The 11,816-nt window shown below is 32.8% G+C and overlaps 2 non-coding genes across 2 annotated transcripts; both read left to right on the forward strand.

The window, feature by feature from the left end:
* Positions 1-8,535: 8,535 nt before the first annotated feature.
* On the forward strand, positions 8,536-8,638 carry LOC148783109 (U6 spliceosomal RNA). The gene has a single exon (XR_016050730.1). It is a non-coding gene; the product is annotated as a U6 spliceosomal RNA (small nuclear RNA).
* A 2,876-nt stretch (positions 8,639-11,514) lies between these two features.
* On the forward strand, positions 11,515-11,588 carry TRNAE-UUC (transfer RNA glutamic acid (anticodon UUC)). The gene has a single exon. It is a non-coding gene; the product is annotated as a tRNA-Glu (tRNA).
* The last annotated feature ends 228 nt before the right edge of the window (positions 11,589-11,816 follow it).

Here is an 11,816-nt window from a genome sequence, read left to right on the forward strand (position 1 = left end):
GCTCTCATCAAAATTAAGCTTTATTTTGTTTAGTAGTGGAGTATGCTTTTGGTTTACTTTTTGCTATGCCCATTCGGGCGACCTCTGATATCTCTCCTTGCTACACCTCAACATTCATTCAAGAAAAAAGTTTATATAAGGTGTCAACCTAATTCTCTAGAACTAAGATGCACCTAAAAAATCCACTCTAAAAGTTGTTTCAATGTCAAGAAACCCCACGATTGATCATCTTGCCCTTAAAATGTATGGATAGAAGAAAAATTGAATTTCAAGTCCTAAAACAACATATCTTATAAGTATTTATACCATCTATTTTAAGATTTTCAAATGCATATAGGTTTCTCAATTTATACCATTTTAGAGCCTTAAACTGTATAAATTAATAATTAAGGGTCAAAATATATATTTTCGCCATCCTAAGGATTTTCGATAACAGAACAACCTTTTCAAGTAGATTTTTCAAGTGTCACTTACTTCTACATTATAATGTTGACACCATATAAAATCTACGTCCATCTTTCAATATCAGGCCCAATCCACATAGTGATTATGATAACTATTTTTAAGCTATTGAGTTTTATGGTGATGCCCTTGAATGTCCTAGGGCTTTCAAATATACCAAAACACATACATCAGCGGCATTTTCCATACAGAAACACGTCCAATGATTTTCAGGGACCAAGATCTTTTAGATTGGACATTGTATGGCTTAATGAGGTTGATGTTAGAAATCTGATTAAACGTACCTGGCAGAATATTATGGTGATTGGAGCTTGTGGACATATAATGCACAAAAAGCTAATGAATGTGAAACAAGCTTATTCAATGGAAAAAGAGTACTAAATTTTATTTCAAAAAAAAATTGAGTTCCATTCAAAACATTACTTAGATTGAACAAGACATTCAAAAAAATGTTGTTCTAATGGAAGAGTTGTAAGTGGAAAAGAATAGACTCAATAACTTTTTACATGAACTGTTTAGACTAGAGAAAATTTTTTGGAAACAAAGATCCAGGACAAAATGGCTGAAGGAGGGGGATAATAATATTGTGTTCTTTCATGCCATGGCGAATGCAAAGAGAAGGAAAAACGATATTTTAGGGCTTCAATTTGATGATGTTGATGAAGATAATCTGGTTGGATGGGAAATAAGATAATAGAAGGCTTTTCTTGTGAAAACGCCTTTTGGGTTTGTGGGGAGAGAGTACTCTTTAAGACTTTTAGTGAACATGAAGCAAGAGACCTTAAGAGACCTATTTCGATAGAGGAATTGAAATCTACAATTTTCTCTTTGTCAGGAGATAAGGCACCAGGACCCAATGGCTTGCCTCTCATATTTTTTCATAATTTTTGGGGGCTGATAAAGGATGATTTGTTGGCTATGAAGGAGGAAAATATGGAAAATGACCATGTCAATAAGAGTATCATCTCAACCTTCATTGCCGTAATACTAACGGACTACATTGTAGGTCTCAATGATCTTTGACCCATTAGCCTTCTGACTAGCCGCTACAAGATCATTGCCAAGGTTTTGCCTTTGCTTATATCTAGCCACAATAAGCCTTCTTTTACAATACACTCATTACAAATAATATTCTAGTAGCAAAGAATTTATACATTCTAGCGCTTAGATTACTGTTTAAACTTGATATGGAAAAGGCATATGATAGGATGGAATAAGACATCTTAAGTAAGATAATAAGAAGGATTGGGTTTGGTTTGAAATGGATAAGATGGATTATGTGTTGTTTTTCGAATGCTCACTTATTTGTCATTATAGCTCATGTGGGATGTAAGATGGGCTACCAATTTTTTATTATAGGCTGCCTAGGAGTGTGTGGGATTCCACTATTAAAAGATATCGAGTAAAACTAGATCTATGGAAGTCCAAATCCATATTCTCAGGTGGTTGTGCTATTCTTATAAACTCTTCTTCAGGAAATATGCCTATTTATCAATTGTTATTATTGTTAATGCCTAACAATGTTACCAAAACCTTAGAAACATTCATAATTTTCTATGAGGGTCTTTGGATGGGGGAAAATCTATCATTTGGTTAATTGGGATAGAGTTTGTACTCTTAAGGTGGAGGAAGGTCTAGGGATTAGAAGGATTAATGGTGAGTAGGGCACTTTTGGCTAAATGGTGGTGGAGATCTATGGTTGATGAAGAGCAACTTTGGAGAAGAGTATTGGCAGTTAAATATGGGTTGGAACATAATGCACAGTTTATTAGTAGTGGAAGGGATAAGCGTATTCACTCATAGCTATAGAAGGACATTACCAGTTGTAGAGGTCTAGTTGTTAAATATAGCCGATGGGTGTTGGAAATGGAGATAAGGTAAATTTTTTGTCTCACAAATGGTTTGGGGAAAGGCCATTGAAGTATCGTTTCTCTCAACTTTTCTCTAAGGTATCCAACTCTTTGGCGAAAGTGAATAAGGTTTATGATAGATATGCTTCAGGTGGCAATTGGAGCATCAAATGCATCTATAACAGAATGCCAGATGTTAGTAATTCTCAATTGACTGAGCTTCTTAATGATTTGCAAGAAACCTATATTTCAAGGGATGTAGGTGATGAAGTAGTTTGGGAAGAGGAAAGTGACAGAGTCTTCTCTAATAAATATGCCAATAGGATGTTATTCTATGACTACTTTCGATGGACTGAAAGAAGAATACATAAAATTTGGACATGGTCTATTACTCACAAGGTTAAGATATTTCTTTGGGAATAGTTGTAAGGCAGAGCTCTTATTATCAACAATCTGTGAAGAAGGAGAAAACTTTCAGTGAACAATGGTTTATTATGCAAAAATGAAAAGAGTATGGGGATCACTTGTTCCTTTATTGTCCTTTCACTTGTCGACCATAGAGGTGGGCCTTTCTTGTGGTTGGTTGTCATTTGATATTACCACATGGGCATGTCCACATATTGGAGCATCTTTGTATTTCAAAATCGTCTAAGAGAGGGAAAGTCGTACAGAATATCTTTAGATCTGATTTGCTATTGGAGGTATGGTTGGAATGTAATAGAAAAACAGTTGAAGGAAAAGTATCTTCGTTGGAACAAGTTCAAGATAGGATTCTGCATATAGTGTGGTTATGGTTTTCGGTTACTAAGGATGGTGATGGAGTGTTAAAGGTGGGTGTTGTACTTCATTTGAGAGAAATCATATGGCAATCTACTTCTTTATCCAAACCTAAAGGAGGATAGAGTCCATCAGCATATGGATGTATTAAGTTTAATTTTTATGGTAGTTCGTTAGGGAATCCTGGCCCCAGAAGGGATTGGGGGAGTCCTTAGATTTTTTGAGGGTGTTGCTCTATGTTGTTTTTTTGGACCTTGTGGTACTTCCACAGCACATCAGGCTGAGTTAACTGCTTTGCTTTATGGCATTAAGATGGTGAAATATATATATGCAAGTTTGTATCGGGTATTTGAAGGAGACTTCCACAAAGTGGTCAAATGGCATAACAAAATTTGGAGACCCCTGTGGGTATTGAGATCTCTATGACGACAGGTGATGAATGAAACTAATGAAATGCACATAGAATTTTGCCATATTTATAGGGAGGCAAAAAGTATACCTGATGTATTGCCTAAACAAGGTATGAGTGCTTCTGATTTTGTAATATGTGATACATTGCCGATGTAATTGTAATGTTCTATCGAATCATTAATAAAAATTTATAACCTTGTCAAAAAAAAAAAAAAGATTTGTTTTGGATTTTGGTGTGTGGGAAGGTGAACTTTTATAGAAGTTGTTATGGGTTGAGGAATTGGATAATATTTTTAGAATGAGATTTTTGGTTTTAGTCTTATAAAAAAAAAGAGGGACATTTTTTAAAAGATGGTTATAGAGGGTCGGATTTTACATAACTCTTCCCAGGCATTCCCACCTCTCTAAAAAGTGTTGAATAAGACCCACGTCCCTTGCTCTCTTCCTCTTCTAGAAATCTTCCAGCAGACCCTGGCAACATATCCACTTTCTCACAGAAGTGAGAACTCTCGAGCTATCCTTCAAGGCTTGGGATTTACACTTTGAACTATTGTCCTAGTTCTCGTAATCAGAACAGGAGATCTAAGACAACGTCATCAAACTCTCAATGCGCTAAATGGAGCAAATCAAAATTTAAAGGAGATCAAATCCAAAAAAGATATGTAATCTCTATCTGGTCTCTCCGATCTTTGTATTTTTCAATTATTTGTAATTGTTTCTACTACATTTGGACGCCTACAGTGTCTAACAATCTGAAACTTATTAATAAAGCAGGTAGCTGCCATTATAATAGGTGCTAAACTGCTTGTGAGGAGACTTATTACAAACTACGAGTTGTAACGCCCACTTTAACAACTTTCCAAATGAAGGGATAATTTGTATAACCTATGAAAAGATAGTCCATACTGCATGTATTGCATCAAACATGTAGTGGGCAGTATAATTCATCTTATTCTCAAGTTGTCTCACTGACTTGAGAAGCCCAATAATCAAGCAGATTACAGCTTAATATAGTTTTCATCTTTCCATCCCGCTTACTGAAACATGAAAAATAGAAGTATTTTTCCATTTGATGACCATTTTTGAGTAACTGGTGCAGAAAAAGAACTCAGCATTGGCATGAGCACAACAAATTTTTAATTTGTCAGAGAGTAGAGTGAGTAAAACATCTCAAGTAGTATATACAAACTGGGCAAGATACTTAGACATGGGGCCTATGTGAGATAGAAATAAGAGAAGAAAACAGATGATAGATAAGGGAGAATATTGAATACTCCCACTAAGTATAGTGCATGCTACTCATAGTTGCCATTCAATATTCATATTACTGACTAATGTTACAGATAAGTATTTGTACCAATTCTTAAACCCATCAGTCAGTACAATAATATTCATCTCAACTATACCTTGAGAAGTACCAATGTTCTCTTACTCCCTTGGCCCAAGGACTCAGCCCTGGGCTGAGGTGTGTTACTCATCTGAATAATGTTCATACCAAAAAGGACTTAAAATATTAAAAATAAAATTGCTAAAATATAAAATAAAAACTTTTAAAGTGAATCAAAACTAAAAACTAGCGTAATGAATCTATATACCTTAAAAAAAAAATTAAAAAAGTATTTAGAAAGGGTGTGGTTGGTATAGAGCAAAATCGAAGTAAAGCGCACCTTTAAATAGTGTTGAAAAATGTGGTTTCAATACTGAAAATCTTTGTGATAGCCTTAAAATATATTTTCATATTTAATTCTAAACTTTAAAGCTTCAAAAATAGTGTAGATCGAGCAGATCTATGAAAACTTGAAAATTTTGAAAATTGACAGTCCAAAACTGCGTTATAAGATGCACTATTTCCAAAACTTGAAATATGTCTTCTTCTTTTTTTTCTCATGTCCATACTTCTTGATGTCGAGATGATCAATTTGAGGACATTTGGACATCAAAACAACATCTTCTAGTGAAATTTTTGAGGTAGGCCCTAATTTGATTGTTTAGAGCCTTAGCTCTAAATAAATTTTTTTCTTTAGAAACTATTGATTTATGGCTGGAGATATTTTTAAAAAATCCAGAAAAGAAAATACAAAAATCTAACACTGACAATAAAAACTCTCTAATCATTGGAAAATATATCCAAAATTGCATGTATAAGTTTTATACTTGTTTTCTACAAGTTTGTATTTTTTCTTTTTATTTTTTAATATAGCCAAGCTAGTTCGAGTGGATTCGGCCGAGTAGTAAAACATTGATAAGTACAAATGATGCACAGTCAATCTTGAGTAACTCAAGCTACACCTGTATAGGTGCAGTCTATGGTTTCGATAAAAATTGGAACAAGAGCTAGAATGGGTGCCAGGCGTGAGGGATTAGAGTGGTGAAGTGTCACACGATGACGCTTAGAGTTCCATTCCTACCGACATTCCAAGCTAACATTCAACAATGAATAAGTAATAAAGCTAAAATAAGAGTGTATTTCCACATTTTCATTACCCCACTTCTTAATGAGTAGTACTTTCAATAAAGAGAAAATAGGTATCAAAATTAAAGTTGCACAATCCAATGGTAAATGCGCTGATGAAAATGGGGCACTCTTAAACAGTAAGAAAGGGCCAAACTCCCAGCTGTTGGGAATTCAATTAAATTGGTTGCACTAAGGGAGTTAGTGGAAGTAAGTGGTCCACCGGTAAAATGGCCCACACTCCATATTATCATATCCAAAAGTTCTTGTAAGAAAAGTGTGAATAGAATAAAATTTGGGGACTGTTGGCTACCAACAACCATCAGGAAATGATAGAATTAAGGTAAATCGTTTGATAGGGCTTTAGTCCTATCAAAGTAAGTAAAGTATCACCTCATACCTCATCCAAAATTCCAATTCAAGCAGTGGAAAAACCTTTATAATGATCATCTCGACTTAAACACTGCGGTTGTGAAAAAAAAATAAGATTTCAAGTTCTAAATAAAGTATGTATTGTAACCAACTATTTAGACTGTTTATTTCGCTCTAGAAATAAGAGTTTATAAATCTGCAAGATTTGTATCATTTTTTTAGTTTCGAATTTTATTATTGGTGTTGGAGATTGGTTTTAGGGCCACAATAGAAATCTCCTTTGCCGACAATACTTTTCAGATGAGGATTTGAGGTGGTTTCTTATTTTATTTTCATAAATCCTAGGCATTATAGAAACCTCATCCTAGAATTAATATGACTAATGCGTGTCACAAAGATGTGGATTCCGGCAACTAAAAAGTTCACCGGCAACTAAAAAAGCACATTTAAGAGGATAAGATATTAGTATTGATTTGTCCATCATCATCATCATCATCATCATCATCATAGTTTAAGAGAAAGGTTTTCCGCACAGAGCATCTCAAATTCGAGAATTAAAGAGGTGGTGACCAGTATTAGAAAGAGCAACTCAAATCGGTTTGCTCAGCCCTTGCCCGAGTTGGCCCGAATTTTGCAGCAGCAAAAAAAGTGTTAAAGAAAATAGAAAGTACAAAAAATAACCAAATTAAATAGGAAACATATAATTAAAATAAAATTAAACAAAGCACATCTAAATGAGGTTAAAAATGAAGTTTTAATAAATCAATTTGTGACTGTGTGTATTATGAAAATAATCCAAAAAAAGAAAAAAATATGACAATAAATATTCATGGGCAAAACACTTTCCAATCTGCCAAAATAATAGAATATATATATATATATATATATATATATATATATATATATATATATATATATATATATATATATATATATATATATATGTTTATGTGTGTGTGTGTGTGTGTGTGTGTGTGTGTGGGTGCGGTTTGTATAGAGCCTAGGCTCTAAACAACCAAATTAGAGTCTACCTTCAAATAGTGTCGAGAAATGTGGTTTCACCACTGGAAATCTTTGTGATAGCCTTAAAATATATTTTCATATTTATTTATAAATTTTAAAGCTTCAAACATAGTGTTGATTAACAAATCTATGAAAATCTTGAAAATTGACGGTCTAAACATGTGTTACAAAATGTACTATTTCACATGTCTATGCATCTTGATGTCCAGATGATCAATTTGAAGATATTTGAGCATCAAAACAACATATTCTAATGAAATTTTTTAGGTAGGCACAAATTTGATGGTTTAGAGCCTCGGCTCTACATAAAATTTTCTATATATATATATATATATATTCTTGTTATTGGATGTTTTATAAATTTTTTGAATTTTTTTTTTTCTTAAGATCCCCAAGTTGGACCTAACTCGAGGATACTCGGACGCGCTAGAGTGGCGAGTAATTTGTGAACAGTGGAATTTTTTTTTTTTTCTTTTTTTTTAATATGTTAAAGAGTGTAGCTCCTTCTAGAGTACCAAAGGTGACATGTAATCTTCACCATCCGTTAAAACTAGGGGTGTAATATTAAAGAGAGCCACCCACTAGTCAAAACTTGTTGGGGCTCTCATCTCTATATCGTAGTCTATGATTTCAATGGATGGTGAATACATCAGGTTTTACTAGCGCTCTGGTAATAGGAAAATATATTGAAGATGCATTGTGTTCTATCAATGTTAAACTCCACCTAGAAATCGGGCTTCAGCTTCGAAAAGTAGTCTATGGGTAGGGGGACTCATTTCTACATTTACATCGCCAAGGTATCAAATATCGTCTTTAAGATTGAAATAAAGGTGTGGTCCCTTCTAAAACAATAAAATTTAAGAGTTTAAAATTTTCTCAAAAGAATTATCATTTTTAGCTTTTAATTATTATTAACTTTACATATTAATGATCTCTATATTAGATATTATAGATATCTACAAAATTAGGTCCAAAATCCATGAAAACGAGAGGGCGTATATTTACATATGAGTCCTAAGACACATAGGAACCTCGTCCTTTTAAGTTTGATTTACTGAAATACACAAAAAAAATACAAAATTAAAAATTAAATTGCATCTTTTTTTTTAATAAATTGCATCTCACCCAAACATTCATTATAAACAATGGACGGGGGATTGACACATCCTTTTGCTTAATCCGGATCATGTCTATTCAGAGACGTAAGATAAAATTGGAACGATACAGGTAAGACTAGCATGACCCGTGCACAAAGATGACACGCACAAATCAATAAATGGTCCAAACTTTTTTCTTGTAAAAATAAAAAGGGAAACTGTCACATCAATCATACATTATTGACTAATGGATGGTTAAGGTGGTATGTATTTTCCGAATTTGTTTGTAAATGATCAAGGCAACATAGGTTCCACCCAAACTAATTTGTTTGCACATGCCAAAGCAATCGGAGCTTTAAACAAAGACACATTCGCTAGCGACTTCATAATCTATGGCAATTCACTCTTAGGAAACAACATTAAAATTTTGATATTGGTAAAATCAATACATTTTAGTATACTTATCTTCAATATTTATTATAAAAAAGGAAAAGTATGCAATGAGATTATTTACCTTTGATACGAGGCAGTCACAATTATTCTTGACATTTGAATGTGAAATTGGGCGGCTGCAGTTATTCCATTGACCATGCTGAAAGTTCAAAAGAAACTTTTTCAAACTTTGTGATACACCCAAGCTATCAAATTTCATATTGGATGGTCATAGGTAATTGCGACTTCTTTGTAATAGTGGTAAATGGTCATTTTGCACTATATCATGCGATTATATACTATAAGACTATTTATATTTCTTATAAGGACATCATAATTTTTCTTGTGCAAGCTTCTTATGCTTCTCCTATAGCATAGAACTTATATACTTCTCATTATCCAACCGTCCATTCTGAATGGACAACTGAGATGGCCCCACTCACAATGTCATGTATCTATACTATTTTATTTTTAATTATTTCTCTACAAAATATTTTGACACCAAATTTTCAGCGCCTACTCTTCTCTTAAACTCGCACTCATAAAAAATATATAAAAAAAATATTTCTAATAAAATAAAATGATCAAAATATCCGTGAAAGATTAAAGAAGTATTTTGGTTATTGTATTTTATCGAAAAATTCTTTTTAATATTTTTTTTAGATGCACCCTATTACGAATAGTGTAGATTACAACTTTCATATCATACCAGTTGTATAAAAATTTAAAAATAAATTACTCTAAGGCATCAGATCTAAATCAAACAGTGCGTGGCTCACTTGATCTAAATTGGACGGCTAGATGAGGAGGGACGTATATATCTTCTATGTTGTATGGGAAGTATAGAAACATTTCTCATTACTTCTAGCTATTAGATGTCAAAATTGATGGCTTAGGGTGTGTCAAGAAATTCGAAAAAAAAAAATTACTTTGAGTATAGTCAATGACATGCTCACAACCACCCGATTTGAAATCTAAAAGACAACGAGTGGTTGTGACCTCCTTGTGCTAAAAATAAATGATATCTTTGTATTTTTTTCTTTACATCACAGGTAACCAATTCTAAAGAAGCGTGACATTAAGGTTAGGCGTCTATTAGTGTATGTTAATATTGTTAATTTAATGAACTTCATTGGAGCATACAAAGCAAAAGATCTACTTGAGAAGATTTTTTCAATATTAAAGTTTGGGATCCACCTAAAGAATTACTAAGTGATTATTTACGAAATGAAAGAGTTTATATAAGATCAATTTTATATTAATGAAGTGATTATCGGAAAAGGTTGTGTGGATGCTAGGAAACCCTCAAAGTGATTATCTTGGCTTGAAAATACATAGATTGGCAGGGTGGAAAATTCAAGTCATAGAGACGCGCATCCCGTAAAAGATGTACCTAGACTGTCGATTTTCAAAAAAAAATATTATTTATAAATATGCTCAATCTGCACCATTTTTTTAGCGTTAAATACCATAATCAGGAATAATAATAGATTTTTCATGTCCTCACAAGCTTTCTGGCACTTTAAGTACTTCTTTCACATAACTTTTAAAGTGCACCTTACTTTAATAGTTTAAGGTAGGTGCCTTATACAAACCTCAATCCTTCAAAAAAAAACAAAGATTTTTAGTTCTTCAAGGCTTAGATCTCACTCTTCAAAAATTAGATGGTCTTTAGTTAATCTCATAATGTTATTAGACACTTATAGAATGCAATCTGATTTTTTTTCCCATTTTTTCAGGTTTAGGATCCTAAAAATACCGGTCGATCAAGTTTTACTTGTAGAGATTAAAGGGACAAATATACCAATGTAGAAAAATCGAGCGGTTCAAGTGCTAACCACCTAGTTTTCTGGTGTTGGTAAACCAACCGGGTATTTTAAAAAAATATATAAAATCTCAAAATTTAGGAATTTTTTTTGTAATATATTTTGTAATATTTTTTATCATTTTGGAAAATATTAGAAAAAAATTTGACCATTAATATTTATTTTTATTTTTTCCATCTTTTTTGAAAAATTTCAAAAGTACCTCAGGGCACAACTTGATTATTTAAAATCTATTTTTCATTAAATTTTCAACTTCATGTGGATGTGTTTTGTTTAATCATGCTTTAAATATATTTTTCATATTTTATTAGATTTTTTTAACACTTTTTTGACCGTCTGGGACTTGTCCAGTTAAGCCAATTGAACCGCTTCTGGCCCCATATCCGGTTAACCGTTCCGGTTCAATTTTTCCTACATTGCAATATACTTCATGCTAAAGCACAAAATCTTTTGCACTTCACATTTCCGCAATGGGAGCATCTCAAATCTCGCCAAAATCATCATCCTCATCATAACCTTTTCCCAACAAATCTCGCCAAAATAAAGAATACATTAATTACCCAAAAAAAAAATGGCACCGACCAACATTGTTAAATCAACAAATCTCGCCAAAATAAGAATACAATTCTTTATTACCAAAAAAAAATTGGCACCGACCAAAATTGTTAAGTGGCGAAAGCAATAATGTTGAAAATGTCCCGGAAAATAAAAACTGTACGTCTGCGTGTGAAGTCCGCCATTTGGAAAAAAGGAATATGATAGAACTATGAAGATGGATTATAATGGTTAATGTTTAATGTTCAGAGTATCAATCCGTTGTCGTCTAGTCCGGTTAGGATATCTGGCTTTCACCCAGACGACCCGGGTTCAAATCCCGGCAACGGAAAATGTATATTTTTAATTATGAAATACTTTGATAAGATACTAATATTCTTGTTTGATAACTACTTACTTTACTTATGAAATGTTAATGTATACTTTTAATTATGAAATACTTTGATAAATTACTAATATTCTTGTTTGATAACTACTTACTTTAATTATGAAATGTACTAATTATCTTGTTTGATAGCTACTTACTTTTATATAATCTTGTTTGATAACCATTTGCTGA

The sequence above is a fragment of the Amborella trichopoda genome, chromosome 2, assembly GCF_054954075.1.
Source record: "Amborella trichopoda isolate Santa Cruz 75 chromosome 2, AtrichopodaSantaCruz75HAP2 v2.0, whole genome shotgun sequence".
Lineage (NCBI taxonomy): Eukaryota > Viridiplantae > Streptophyta > Magnoliopsida > Amborellales > Amborellaceae > Amborella > Amborella trichopoda.